General features: G+C 40.0%; 1 long non-coding RNA gene across 4 annotated transcripts; it reads left to right on the top strand.

Moving 5' to 3' along the window:
- Positions 1 to 1435: 1435 nt before the first annotated feature.
- LOC139828004 (uncharacterized) lies at positions 1436 to 11014 on the top strand. Of its 4 annotated transcripts, none has more exons than XR_011739162.1 (10): positions 1436 to 1673; positions 2637 to 3226; positions 4266 to 4359; positions 5541 to 5611; positions 5726 to 5766; positions 5947 to 6057; positions 6487 to 6881; positions 8022 to 8088; positions 8953 to 9043; positions 10724 to 11014. It is a non-coding gene; the product is annotated as an uncharacterized lncRNA (long non-coding RNA). The 4 variants fall into 4 exon arrangements; XR_011739161.1 differs by having other exon boundaries at positions 2044 to 3226; XR_011739163.1 differs by lacking the exon at positions 10724 to 11014 and adding an exon at positions 9922 to 9966 and having other exon boundaries at positions 2044 to 3226.
- The last annotated feature ends 3485 nt before the right edge of the window (positions 11015 to 14499 follow it).

Genomic DNA, 14499 nt, shown 5'->3' with positions numbered 1-14499 from the left:
CCAAACTGTAGTAAAATTTACAGCTCATTTAATGGATATGAAGGTAATAATTTTTTTCAGAAGAATACACCAAAGCTTTGAAGAGTTATGCCGTTACTTTCTCAGAGAGGAGATGGGATGGAACAAGGGTATATCAGAACTTTTTTCCTCATCCCTGTGTTTCTGATGTTCAAAATGATACTTTAAAGTAGATGCATACCAAGCTGGCATGTGAAGACTTGTGATTTCAGGCCCCACGCTTGTTTACATTAGGTGCTCTGCTTGTAGATTTGTGTCATATTTAATTTTAAGAGTGCTTTACTATTACTATATTTAAAATCAAAACCAAAAACAGGAGCCTTTTAAGGATTCTGTTGCTTTGTGCTCCTTGTTGGATTTTTGTGGTTAGAGAACCACATTTTTGTTTCAAATCCAACAGCTCTGTTATGAGAAAAAGGTAATGATGGGGAAAATCTTGCTGCTGATGACTCCCAGTGTATATCTAATGGAAGAAATATTGCTTATAGTGAAAAATAGCTTCCCTGATTCCAGGGTTTACCTGAGAAGTAAGATTGAGAGTTTGTAATCTGGAAGAAGCTAAGCTGTATTAACAGTAAGGATTTTAACACTGCATCATAGGCAAAGTACAGAATTTCAAATGGCTTAACTCTATGTAGGTGGTCCATGCTCATAAATTGTCTGTTTTAATTTTAATGTAGGTCTCAAAGATGTGTCAGAGATCCCTGAATAGCAGTAAAGCCAGAATCTAAGACTGCAGCCAACATGGTGAAAGGTGGAGGCAGGCAGTGAAGCAGATCAGCTTATTTGCTACCGAGCCTTGGCACCGGGTGGTTTTCCTTGCATTGGTGCCAGTCTATCTTTAGGATTAAAAACATAGGCGTTTTGTTGGAGTAATGATTTTTTAACTAACCTCTTACTGGGCATTAAAAAAATGTGATACTGAACCAGAGCTGGCTCTTCAGCAATGTAGAAAAACATGAATTTTGCTATTTCAGGGGAGGGTCCTACCACAGAAAAAGGTAGGGACAGACAATGAGGACACCAGGCATACGGAAGGGCTTTGGAGAGTAGGTATTGCTGCTCCCACTGCCACAGGGAGGATGGTCTGACAGCTGCTGTTGGAGGGACATCTCTACGCCACAGAATTAGTTTATGCCAAACCCACACTGGTTCAGAAGCAGCCAAACTGGTTTTCCAGACCTCAGGTGTGGGCAAAGAAAGCAACCAGGCTGAGGTTATTGCTAACACCCTGGAATCTGCTGCCTTAGAAAACCTTTTGCAGTGCCTGAGCCTACAGCAAGCCTCCATTGATCCGATATGGTCAGATATCATGCAGATGAAATCTGCATTATCTCTTTAACAGCTTCTCAGTTCTCCAGTTGCTGATTACACTGTATTTCCTGTAGCAAGCTTACTTGCATGTCAGGTTCTCCTTGAACATACCTACGTGTCAAAATTTTTCCTGTTTTCAGAAATGACTACACTCCTGCAGGCCAAAAATCATGATGATGATGATTCTTTGACAGGTGATATATATTCTTATACTTGCTCTTGCGGATACAAGATTTCATGTGCATGGATGGTGGACTGAATTTTACCCAAGCCAAAAATCACCCTTAGAAAAACTGAAACATATGGATGGCCAGTGCACTGGATATATTAATAATAACATGGTTTGTAAAGTTTACGTTTTCCTGCATATTCTGGTTGTATGTGTGTAATGAGAATCTGTGGCTGATTATGCAGTTGAGATCCAAAAATTTCTTTGTCTTCTTATTTTAGGCTAGAAACACTGTCTCTGTGGTCTGGATAAGTAATATTTTAACTTTTCTGCACCTTTTTATAGTTTCACAGTATGTCAATCACTAACAAGACTATGACTAGGATTTGCCAATGTCAGTAAAGGGCTTTAAAAATAAAGCCTAATATAATTGCTAAATTTTAGTGTCACAGAGTGTCAAAGATAGATTTTGTGGTGGATGGCATTGCTCATGTTCATGGGTGATTATCTCTTTTCGTCTCTCATAATACTATTTTTGCCAGATTATGCACCAAACGGCAACTCTTCTGAGACAGAAAGAGTCCACCAGCTCAGTCGAAATGGTAGTGTTGGAACGATCGTACAGAATGTCAGGCAATGAAAAATCCTCAGAAGGAGGACTTCTCACCAAGATCTGAGGCCTACAAAGCTTTATATGCAACACTGGGACCTCCAGGCCCGAAGACGCATGTTGAATGGAGAGAGACCATGGACAACCATTGAACTGGCACAGAAGGCATCTCTAAGGCAAATTGCTCAGTATTAGCCAGGCCAAGCATGCTGGCTGTGCTCTTCCTGCACTACATTTTGTGCTGTGCATCTGTGCCTAATAGCATTAATTTACTGCAGCTTCACCTTGCAGTTATTAGGGTCTGTGGGTCCAGTATGTTGGATAATGCACTGGTGGAGCCTATTCCGAGAAGGGTTATAGGAAGCCCTGCTAACACCAGGATGCCTAGAAGAGTGACTGGCTATGTGAGAGAATGAAGTATTCTGGTCTGAACAGTCATAATGCTCTGTGCTGAAAACTAAATAAGGTGTACAGAATCCTTCTTTCTTCACAAATTCCTTCCCCATGTTTGTGTTCATTTTGTAGATCATGTTTTCAGAACTGCAAATTGCTTGGAGAGAGAGAAGCACTTGGTAGAAGTTTATCTTCCAAATATACATTGAAATACACACTTTTCAAGTGCTAAGAAATATATCCTTTTCTGAAAGCATAGCCACTACAATTTATTTAAGACAAATTTCAGAAATAGAGAATGCAAGGTGATGTTTTTAACTAATTGTGATTTCTGGGTGAATAAAGAGAGCTCATCTGAGTCTTAAAGGTGCCTTGGATCTCCAACTGTAATAAGTACTAGTTGAAAAATACTGTCTTAATTATACTTTTGGGGATTTTGTGTCTGATCTGGAATGTTAATTCTGAAAAATGTCTGGTTTATTTTCAGACCTTTAGCATGAAAAATCCAGATGACTTAATTTAACTGTAATATTGCAACCAAACACAAACTTGAGAAGTCTTGATTTGCCTTTCATCTCCTATGTTGCATCCAGTTATAAAGTACAAAAGAAGCAGCATCAGATGATCTGTGTGTGTTCTTTGAATCTTAGCAGCTCATGTTGGCAGTCGGACATCATTTGGCAAGCAGCAAATCACTTATCAAATGCAAAGCTTGCAAGCAGGTAAACTGAATCAGTTTTATTGGGTTGAGAAACATACTATGCAAACCCATTTTTGAATTACAGATTTTCATATCTAAGTCACTTGTCTTTCAACACTTTAGTGGTAAGCCTGGTTGGCTATACTGTCTATTGGTTTTGGTGGTCCTTAGGTATAATTTTGTCAACACAAATTTAGAGTGTACATCGTCTCTGAAAAAAGATCCTTTTTGTTTACCAAGTTTTTAAACACTAGGGCTCAGAAAAGAACCCCAGGACAAAAGAAGTCACCCTGTGTTCAAGGAGAGATGGATATAATTTGGAAGTCATTTGCTTGCTGAAGAGATAGGAAGGATAAAACATCTGTTGACTGTTGGGAGGCTTGCCAAGCAAAACAGGAGTTGTGGTTGATAGTTAGGACATGCTAACAAATCCAAGGAAAGTAATAATTGTGTATAGAAGCATACAAGACACATACTACACATAGTTTTCAAAGGACAACCTTCAAACTGACACAGCTGGAATTTTTTCATGGTCCGAATTATACCTGAAAGCTGCTTATCTACCTTTGCTTTGCATGAAGAAAGAAAAAGGAGGCTAAACCAGTTTTTTCTTAAATATTTTATATATGTACAAAAGAAAACTCACCTTGTCAACCTTCCACATAATTTGGAAGACGTATTTGTACTGGAACTAGGAAAGAAAACCTGTGAGACACACACAAAAATATACACTTGTATTTTAATTATTAAAATATGGCTTTATGACAATTTGTGATCAAGACTGAATTCTCCCCTAACCTGTCAGTTTTCTTTTCCTCAGAAGGGAATCATGCTGAAATGGGTCAATATTCCCCACAGGTCAGTAATGGGTCCAGTCTTGTACCAAACTGGGAGGCCTGGCTGATACAGCAGAAGGCTGTGTAGTCATTCAGTGAGATCTAGATAGGCTAGAGAGCCTTTCCTGGGTTAAATTCTTCACCAGTGGTCACAACAGAAAAGAATATTTCCATGAACTAATGACATTGCAATCTCACAGGCAGTTCATTTTCCTTATGAATCAGGAAAAGGTAGAAGCAATGGGAACTGAGAAAAAGAAGAGTAAAGTCAACGAACAGACTCTACATCTACTGAGTGGGGAAACTGGCTTTTTCTGAGGTAAGGTGAAACCAATATTATTTGTGTATGTAGTGTATATGCATATACTACTCCTACTCATCTGTTGTTCTGTGCATGAAGTCTAAAGAATGAAAGAAATGCTTCAAGTCTCCCTAAGGATATCTTAATATAATAATTGCCAGAAGTGTGATAAGTTCCTTTGTCTTTCAGGAAATGATTTGGGATTTGCCTAGTTTTAATATTTGGGTAGATCTTTTGGTCCAACGAGGCTTGGTGACTTATTCCTTCAATCTGTTGTTCCACTCTCTTATGGGCAATTACCACAAAAGATCACAACAGGGCTACAATTACTGCTAGCTGCTTACTTAAATTGAGTTAATTTAAAATAAAGACAGTGCTTAATATCCAAAGAGATAAAGAAAAAGGAATGCTGGTGAGGTATCACAGTATCACAGTATGTTTGGGATTGGAAGGGACCTCAAAAGATCATCTAGTCCAATCTCCCTGCTGAAGCAGGAACGCCTAGGTGGGGTCGCACAGGAATTTGTCCAGGCGGGCTTTGAATGTCTCCAGAGTAGGAGACTCCACAACCTCCCTGGGCAGCCTGTTCCAGTGCTCTGTCACCCTCACTGAGAAGTTTTTTCTCAAATTTAAGTGGAACCTCTTGTGTTCCAGCTTGATCCCATTACTCCTTGTCCTATCATTGTTTGCCGCTGAGAAGGGCCTGGCTCCATTCTCATGGCACTCACCCTTTATATATTTATAAACATTAATAAGGTCACCCCTCAGTCTCCTCTTCTCCAAACTAAAGAGACCCAGCTCCCTCAGCCTTTCTTCATAACGGAGGTGCTCCATTCCCTTAATCATCTTTGTCGCCCTACGCTGGACCCTCCCCAGCAGTTCCCTGTCCTTCTTGAACTGAGGGGCCCAGAACTGGACACAATATTTCAGATGGGGTCTCACCAGGGCGGAGTAGAGGGGAAGGAGGACCTCTCTCAATCTACTGACCACCCCCTTGTAATACACCTGAGGATGCCATTGGCCTTCCTGGCCACAAGGGCACAGTGTTGGCTCATGGTCATCCTGTTGTCCACCAGGACCCCCAGGTCCCTTTCCCCTACACTGCTCTCTAATATGTAATTTCCCAACCTATACTGGAACTTGGGGTTGTTCCTGCCCAGATGCAGGACTCTACACTTTCCCTTGTTAAATTTCATCAGGTTATTCCCCGCCCAACTCTCCAGCCTGTCCAGGTCCCGCTGGATGGCAGCACAGCCTTCTGGCATGTCAGGTATTGTGAAACAATTTAGAACTTATTTCTCAAATTCTTTTTTTTTCTTCATCGAATATTACTCTAATAATTCTAATGATTTTAATGATTTTTGTCTCTTAAAAAAATCTTCAGGTCTCAATATATTAAGATCAGGAAAAATATCAGCATGAAATGTGAGTATTAAAATGAATTAAACAAACTGGATGGAACCTCCAGTGCTGGGTAATATAACAATAGAACCTTAGAGTTAGGAAATGGGCAGCTGCCACATGTCTTTAACCTTATCTGTCTGGCCATCTCATCAGTAGAAAACTCTTTCTTGCTTTATTTCAACACTCCACCTGTGGTCCCAGATGGTATCAGGAAATGCAGAAGCACGAGAAAAATGAAAGCAGCAGAATCTGTTAAATAGACCAGTGTGTCTGTTTAAGAATTTATGATAGACTGGGTCTCCAAAAGGCAGAGTAAGTCTCTCATTACTTTCCATTATATGTTAAAAAAAAAGATAGTGAACAAAAGGAAATTAAATATAATATTGTTTGAGCTTTAATACTGTTAAGATTTATTACAAATCAGCAAGAGCTGAGAAATACGGCTTTAGTTCCTTGCTGGTATTCCTTAATCCCTGTATCTTCTAGAGCTCTCTAGTATTGATAATGCTAATGTCTCTATAAGAAATAAACTTCCTAACGAACTGGAAAGAAATCTGATGAGTTAAGTCTTCTTGCTTTCACTTCAGAGGTCTTCTGAAGGTCTTCACTTCTCTATATAGAAGTGTGCTTTTAATGGACTCACTGCTATTAAATCTCTGGTCAAGATTGTGGCCAAATGGAATATTTAGGGAAGGCCCACATTTCACAAAATCCTAGACATTGTGGATATTTTGATTTCAGGATTACTCTTCTGTCCTGGTAAGGGGGTGTGTAGATCTCCTGCATATCAAGGTCCATGAAGGACCTAATAATGTCCCCAGCTTTACTCAAGGAGACTGCCGAATTCAGATGATATGAAAGAATACTGCCCGTGGAAATACATGGACAAGCTGGGAACTGCCTCAAAGAGTCTTCACGTGTGAGATCAAAGGGACAAGGTGGGGATTCAGGCCAGCAAGCATTACAGGGATGAAGATGGATCTAATTTTCCCTGTTTCTGCAGAAGAGAAGTGATCATCCTGAAGACAAGGAGCCAAGAACAAATGAATCCCAGGTTGTACAGAGACCTAAGACTGATTCTATGATCCTCTGGATTTCCAGGAATGATTGTGAACTCTTGGTTACCCCTGAGAAAGGTGGGAACTTGAATCACCCTGAGTCCTTTGAGCAGCTTCTCATTTCCACTTGGTATCAATTAGAAGGAATTTTATAAGGAAAAAACCCCATCGCTTAGTTTTTGTATGTCTCCTCAAACATAAACGATTTTATATAATTATAAAGTTTTACTGTTGTTATTTTCATTTCTTTGGGATAAAACTCCTACCAAATGGTTTGCTTGCAAAACTTGTCATCAAACAGCAGCATAAATAGCTATGGATAAGAGACCTTTCTGGTGTTTTGGGTTTGCAGATCCTCTAGAAGTTTTTATGCATTTCATAATCTTTTAAACTGGTGAAATGTGCCAAGTCTTTCTCCCTTTAATTTAATTTTCTTGCTCAGGCAGTGTATTTGTAACTAGCTGGAATCATGTGTTATTTGAATAATGACTCCTGTCCAAAAGTAATTTCTGCCCTGTTTGTGGAAGAACTGTGCACACAAAAACAAAACCTGTGGCAGCTTAGGATTTCTACTTGAAATCCTGAATGGAATAAAGTGAGTGGAAATAAAGCCTCAAAATATTGTGTGTTGTTACTCCTTGTTCTGTTCCAAACATAAGATTCTGAATTATTAAGGGGTCCAATTTCTGGCACAAATAGTTTTTCCTTCCTTTCAACAACTGCCAGACATGTTGACAATGACCTTTGATCCTTACCGAGGTATTTATAAATGTAGAAATTGAATCTGGGTTGATACCAGTTAAATAATTTCAGGTCTGGTTAAAATAAGTTGTTGCTTGTTAGTTCTACATAGATCTATTGTAAGAATATAAAAATTTAAATGCATTTTGTGTTGTCTTTTGGAAAGGAGATTTGGAGTGTTAGAAACCTGGAAGATTAATCTTCTGGTTACCTTTTGTGAAATGTGGACCTTCCCTAAGACACCAAAATTAATTTGCTAATGAAAACAGAATATGCCAAATAACATGCACTCCATGTCTCCAACATGTTTTTTTTTTTAAGTATTTGCAGTAAACTATGTCTTCATAATAGATTTTATATTATATACATATAGAAATTATATATAAATACATACATGCATATAGCAGAATGCTGTAAAAAGTCATATTTATATAGACTTCTGCAATTTTCCCTGCAACAATCTTTCTTCCTGCCCAGGTTTAGAACTATCTCTGAAGTATCATCAAAGTAATAAAGGAAATGGCTGAAATTCCACTAAAGCAAGGTAAATATTGTTTTTAAACATTGGATTAGAGTAAATCTAATCCAGCCTGCACAGTTAGGGATTCAGCTCTCTCCACAGCCCTACCTCAGTTCCAGAAAGAATGATTGTAAGCAGAAATATAATATTCTGCCAGGAAATCACTAGTTCCGAGTTATTAGATTCCAGCCCTGGTTGAGACTGAGGCATGGAGACAGCACAGGAAGTGCTCAGAGTTCTGCGCTAAGTGTGGCTCGACATTTTTTAAATAGTCTACTTCCAACAGTAATCAAGGTGATGGACTGCAGGGACCGAGCTGCAGGTGCATGGAGACCCTTCTGTAAACTGTGGTTATTTCTCCCTTTCCGGCTCAAAGGATAAGCTCAGTGTGAGCACAAGTATCTCATTCTGCTCTCTAACGCTCGGACCTGAAGCATTGGTATCTTTTGCAGTTTGAAACAACCATATCTATGTTTGCATTAGTCCCTGTGTATGCAATGCAAAACGTATGTTCTCTTGTGCGGACCCAACAGAATTTCAGTCTTCACTAAACAACTTCAGCCTCAATCTTGGACCAAAAAGGCTCTAAGGTTACTGAAGTTGCTGTTTCATCCTGTACTAAGGAGCTTTACAATACCCCTTAAGAGGATACTATTGTCTACCTGCCTGAAGCAAATAACTCAAACCTGAAAACAGTCTGCAGTGTATTGGTTATGGTTTTATGTTTTGTTTTGGTTTTTGTTTGTTTGTTTGTTTTGCATGGTTTTGGTTGTTTTCTGTTATTCATTCATTCATTCATTTATTTATTTATTTATTTATTTATTTATTTATTTATTTTTAAATCAAGGGAATACTAATATTATATTTTCTTCTTTTCTTGTACTTAAGGAACGTCTTTTGGAAAAAGCATCTGTTTAGTGAAGACCAAAAAAACCATTCTGCAACGTTGCTCTTTTGTCATGTGGGGCCTGTGGTTCAGGTATTTCATGTTCCTCTTACCTTCTCTCAGTTGTGTTTCCCAGACAGATGACATCCAGCCCTTTCATTTTTCAGCATAAACACTTATCCATCATTCTTGGGGCAGTTCTGCTAGTTACATTTAACTGTTTTAGTTAACAGAGCAAATTCTGTGCTGATCAGTCTTAATTTGAATATTAAATGCCACTAAAAGGCTGTATGCGTGGTTCATAATAAATTTATTTCAGTCCAATTAGAAGCAGACAGTAGCAAAAAACTCCACAACACATTTCCTACCATAGCAAACACTTACATTGTGAGTTTTAGCAGGGTAAAGGACTGCGTCAGCTTTTGGGAAATAATTCACTTTCTGTGCTATAACTGTATAGGACAGAAAAGCAAGCCATTTTTTTCCCTGTCCATAACAATCAAGTTATTGATCTTTAGGTAACTCCAGGTAATGCTGTCAGGGAGTGAGCAGGGTCCTCTTTATTTTCACTCTTTCTTCTTGAATATCTGTCTCTGAAACTGCTCTCATGATCATTACAGTTGCACAAATCAGAAGTATCTTAAATAGTATTTACTTTGGTGAGTGTCCTGCACTTCAGGCTTGTCAAGAAAACTGCTATATTTGATGGCAACTTCCAGGAAAGTCTATGCCACTGTTTAGTAGATTTGATTAATATCTTAGAATAGGTCATTGAGAGGTTTTGACTAAATTTGTAATTCAGTCCTTCTGGTAGACTGAAATGTGATCTTGGAGTGTAAATAACCAGTGTGCGAATTCACTCAAATTCATGAAGAAGGTATTTTCAAAAATCCATGTAAACTAGAAATACACATTTCCTTAATTTCCGTTTCTTCTCAGTGTTTAATTCATGGGATCCAATTACATTTCAGGTCAGAATAACCATCTATGGGGGAAATGATAAAACAGTCACACAGGTATAGTAAAGTAGAATATCTTTCTGACTGATAACTGCTCTATATTTTTTCACTGGAATCTTTTATCAGAAACTGTAGATTTAGCAAAGGTAAAATATTTTGCAGAAATTTTAATTTCTGCGAATGTTAATTTCAAAAAACACTGGAAAAAAAGCATGGCTATAATTGTCATGTTGATCTACTGAGTTTTTAGTAAGAAGAACAGCTGGATAAACATTTTTTCTGAAGTTAATAATATGCTACTGGAATTATGAGATGCACCTCCAACGTAATCTTTGTGAAATAATCATGTTTTTTTCCTCAGTAATAAAATCAATGCTAAAATATTTGGGCTTGCCAGTCAAAGCAGCAGAAAATAAAATAAGGAGCCTACAGAAAAACACAAGACTATTTGGTTTTTCTTGGATCTTGCGGAAGCATATTACTTTTAAAATCACAGCTCTGGTACCTCATCTGTCAGGTTAATTTCACCAATGTTTTCCATTTCCTTCTGTTGAAACCCATTAAAATTACGATATTTAATATGAAGCCTCATCTCAGTACTCTGTTTATTTAAGACAATTGATGTGATTGAAATATTTTGGGTCTCTTTTTCAAAGGTTCCAGTATTTTCACAGTCCAGATATCACCTTCCTAAAGTAACCTGTTAGTTTATTTTTGTTAATGTCATAAATCCTTTTGAAAGATTTCTTCATAAGACTGGTTTAAATGCTGTGGGCTAATACTGTCTGTTTATTTTCATTCCACACTCATTTAGTGAAGGATGCTGCCTGCCCACTACCTCTGCCTTCCTGAAGTGGACAAGTATTTCCCTTAATCATTCTGCTTCTCTGATCCCTTTATGAAGATTGAAACAACAACAGCAACAACAAAAAAACCCCTCAGTTTGAATACTGGCAGTTGCCCCAGATGTTTTTCTGAACCAGTAACAGAGTGAAAATCAATCTGTCTCTGACAGTCACTGAAGTGCAAAGGTTTTGATTATTACCAGCCTGGATTGGGTTTGATCTAGTAAACATGAAACGGTGTGTGCCTTGTGTCCCATTCGGCAGATTGGCTGGTATGGAAGCAGTAGAAGATCTAGACCACATACTTCTTGTATATTTTTGCTACTTGAAGTTCATGTTTCGTGGCTGGTGCACTCACCTGCAAGTTCAAAGACCAGAGACCAAAATCTGACTTTGTCTCTTGGTTGATGTGATGCCACTTCAACTCCTTTTTGGCATCCCTGTCGCTGAAGTGGGAGTAATATTTCACTGACCGAGTTTCTCCCTGTACTTACAAAGCCCGTACAGCGTGTGGTTCAAGGTACAGCTCTGACGGTATTTATGGGTTATAACAGAATCACGGAATAGTTTGGGTTGGAAGGGACCTTCAAAGTTCATCTAGTCCAAGCCCCTGCAATGAGCAGGGACATCTTCAACTAGACCAGGCTGCTCAGAGCCCTGTCCAGCCTGGCCTGGAATGTCTCCAGGGATGGGGCATCCACAGCTTCTCTGGGCAATCTGTGCCACTGTTTCAGCACTCTCTTTGTAAAAATAAAATAGCAAAATAATCCACACAAACATATAGCTCTGAAAGCTATAGAAGTGTGTAAGAATTATTTTTAATTCACAAAGACAATTCAGGTGGATTGTTTCATGAATTCCACACAAAGTCTAAGGTGCCACTGAAGAAATATCTACAATATTGTAAAACATGCAAAGGAAGTGACAAACCAACCGCTATGCTACACAAAATTAATTGCTAATAAAATAAACTGCAATAACGCCAGCTGAGGATGACCCTCCGCTGCTCGCCGCTGCCAGAGCCAGGCACGTCAGGGCAGCGCACGCTGGTGCACCGACTGACTCCCACCACTCCCCTCCAACAGTGTTCCCCTTTATTTGAAGAGGCAGCGGTGCGCGGTTACCTGCCGACCCGCGGGCCGCGGCTGCCGCTCGCTGCTCACAGCGCGGGGGCGCTGCCGCGGCCGGACAGCAGGGGGCGCCCGCGCCCCGCCGCTGCATGCGAGCGGCACCGGGCCCGCCTGGCCGGGGGCGCCCGCCGCCCCGCTCCCGTCCGACCCCCGCAGCGCCCGCTCGGGGCTCCGCACACCGGCCGGGGTCTGTCTGCAGATGTTCTGCCCGTGCAGAACAGGTGGTTCCGTGTTGGTGAAACGAAGGTGAATTGCGCGAGGCAAATGTCGAGCGCCGCTCCTGTCCCTGCGCTGCCCGGGCACCTGGAGGAAACCCCGGCTGCTGATCCGGCCTCTGCGGCGGCCCGAGCTGCTCCCGCCTCCCGTCGTGCTGTCCCGCGTGCGTCCCCTCGTCAGGCTGTCACCTGGGGCTGGCACCTCTGGCACAGCGCGGCTGAACAGGTGGAACCTGGTCAGGTCTTAACGACTGGTAGAACAACTTTTGAATCTTTCAAGTGTAAATTTCAAAAGGTAGGGGAAAAAAATGCTCTGTCTCTGCACAGGAAGATCCAGGTGCAGTAGTCGTTCTGCATGAATGCAAGTTAGAAATGATATTCAGTTAAGCCTATATATGAACAAGGACTATATAAAACACTCTGTCAAATGCAAGAACTTGACTTTCCGATGCTATACTTTTCTTTTTAAATGCCATTTTCTTTAGCAATGTACCAGATAATTGATACACAGTCATGGGAGTCTTTGGAGCAAAACCCACTGATTTTTAAGCTTTAAAAATATTTGTTCGCTTCTGGGTAGGGTTATTTCTGACTGGGAATGCCATCTTCCATTTTAGAAATAGAGATACGAGAGGTTTGTTATTAAGACATTAGAGAGAGGGAGATCTTGCGGCCTGAAACAAGTTTCAGGGCTCTAATTCCACATCCTCCGCAATATTTACAAGGCAATTTGCTTAGATGTAATCTGGCTTTACTCAGCAGAGTTCTTCCTGATCTATACACTGCAGTGGAAATCAGAACCAGATACTCCACATCTGTTTCTGGTTTTCCGCTGGGGAAAAATAACTTGGAACCGAAACCTGACATCCAATCTTCAGTCCATACATTTTAATATTTTAACTGAGACACATCTCCAGTAGGACTGACTTGCCCACTATGGAGGTGATACAGGTTAATTAATTAACTAACATCCTTTGCAGACACTTTTTAAAATGGACAGCACCGGAAGTACAGAGCTATTGGTTGCTTCAGTGCAGCTCTGATTAGCAGTGCTTTTCTGACTTACCTCAGCAATCAGTTTTGAAAGGTCTGTGTTTTCTGTTGTTCCGTCTCAAATGCAGTAAAGCAGCAGCACTGGCATCGAGACGTACCACAGCCGGGTTTGTGGCCTTTCCCAATGACTAGGTTATATCATGGTTATAGTTTTAGATGTTAATATATAGAATAAATGATAGGCCCTGAAGTAAAGTCCTATAAACACTGTGCATCGAAGGGACAATGACATCATAATTAACCAGATGAGCAAGTCTCCAGAGCTTGCTGTTGTCACCAGAAACTCCCGTAATTACAGCTTTCTCCATGTTATCTTCCTGTTTCACTTTTTTTCCCATTATAATTCAGAGAACCAGTTAACATTTTTAGTGGAAAACAGGTTGCTAGTAGAGAAGTATAATCTGACAGCTAAAAACTGTAACTATCAACAGGTATTTTACAGAGCCTAGATCATTATCAGCATCAAATGTACTTGACTGAACGTGATAGTTCTGTCATCAGAGATTAATGCTCAGCAGAGTTTTTCTGTCAGGTCTACTTGTCCTTACACAGAAGTCAGGGATGGGCAAAGAAGGTAAATCAGGGTGTTTTGGTTGCCTCAGAAGTGGAATGGTTCTCTTTGCAAACAGATGATGACTGTGTTTGGAAGGTATTTCAGGATGTAGTATGCTCCTTGCCTTTCGCACAGTAAGACCTGGGTACATTTGCTGCATGGAATGGAAAACAGGGATGGGGCACAGCCAGATGGGTGGGTGTGCCGAGGTGAAAGAGTCATTCTGGGCTGTAGGCCTCTCTGAGCAGTTCTGTTGCTCGATGCCGGCTCCTTGCATCTGACCTTTAAGAAGCACGTGTAAACAACTGTAATTGTGATGACTTCTAGCTGTTTTGTGTCTTGTTATAAATTAGTCCTTTGATCCGTGCTTCCAACTGAAGTTACTCATTTTAGAGAGAACTTTGTAGAAAATGTATGATTTTTTTTTTTTTTCCAATTTTCATCCTTTTCCTACCCTGTCAAACTACAAGATACATAGCAAATGCTCTGCAGTGGCCCTATTAAGTCATTAAGTGTTTTTAAAAGCTTTCAGCAACAAAACATGGAGTAAGTGGTGCAATGAGTCTTCTCAGGAGGCTCATGTTTAGCACCCTTAAATGCCTAAAAAAAGTGAAGGGTTAGGTTTTGTAATCCAGTGGTTCTTCAAGTGGAGTTGTGTGGAGCATATCCAAAAATAAGTATGCAGTTTTGTAAATATTCCTGATTCCAGTGCTGTATTCCTCATTTAAATCCAAGGCACATTACCATAATTAGTAATCTTACTAATAGTGACATTATCTTTTTAAGCAGACACA

The sequence above is a fragment of the Patagioenas fasciata genome, chromosome 5 (genome assembly GCF_037038585.1).
Source record: "Patagioenas fasciata isolate bPatFas1 chromosome 5, bPatFas1.hap1, whole genome shotgun sequence".
NCBI lineage: Eukaryota > Metazoa > Chordata > Aves > Columbiformes > Columbidae > Patagioenas > Patagioenas fasciata.
This window is presented reverse-complemented; position numbering and strand designations above follow the sequence as displayed.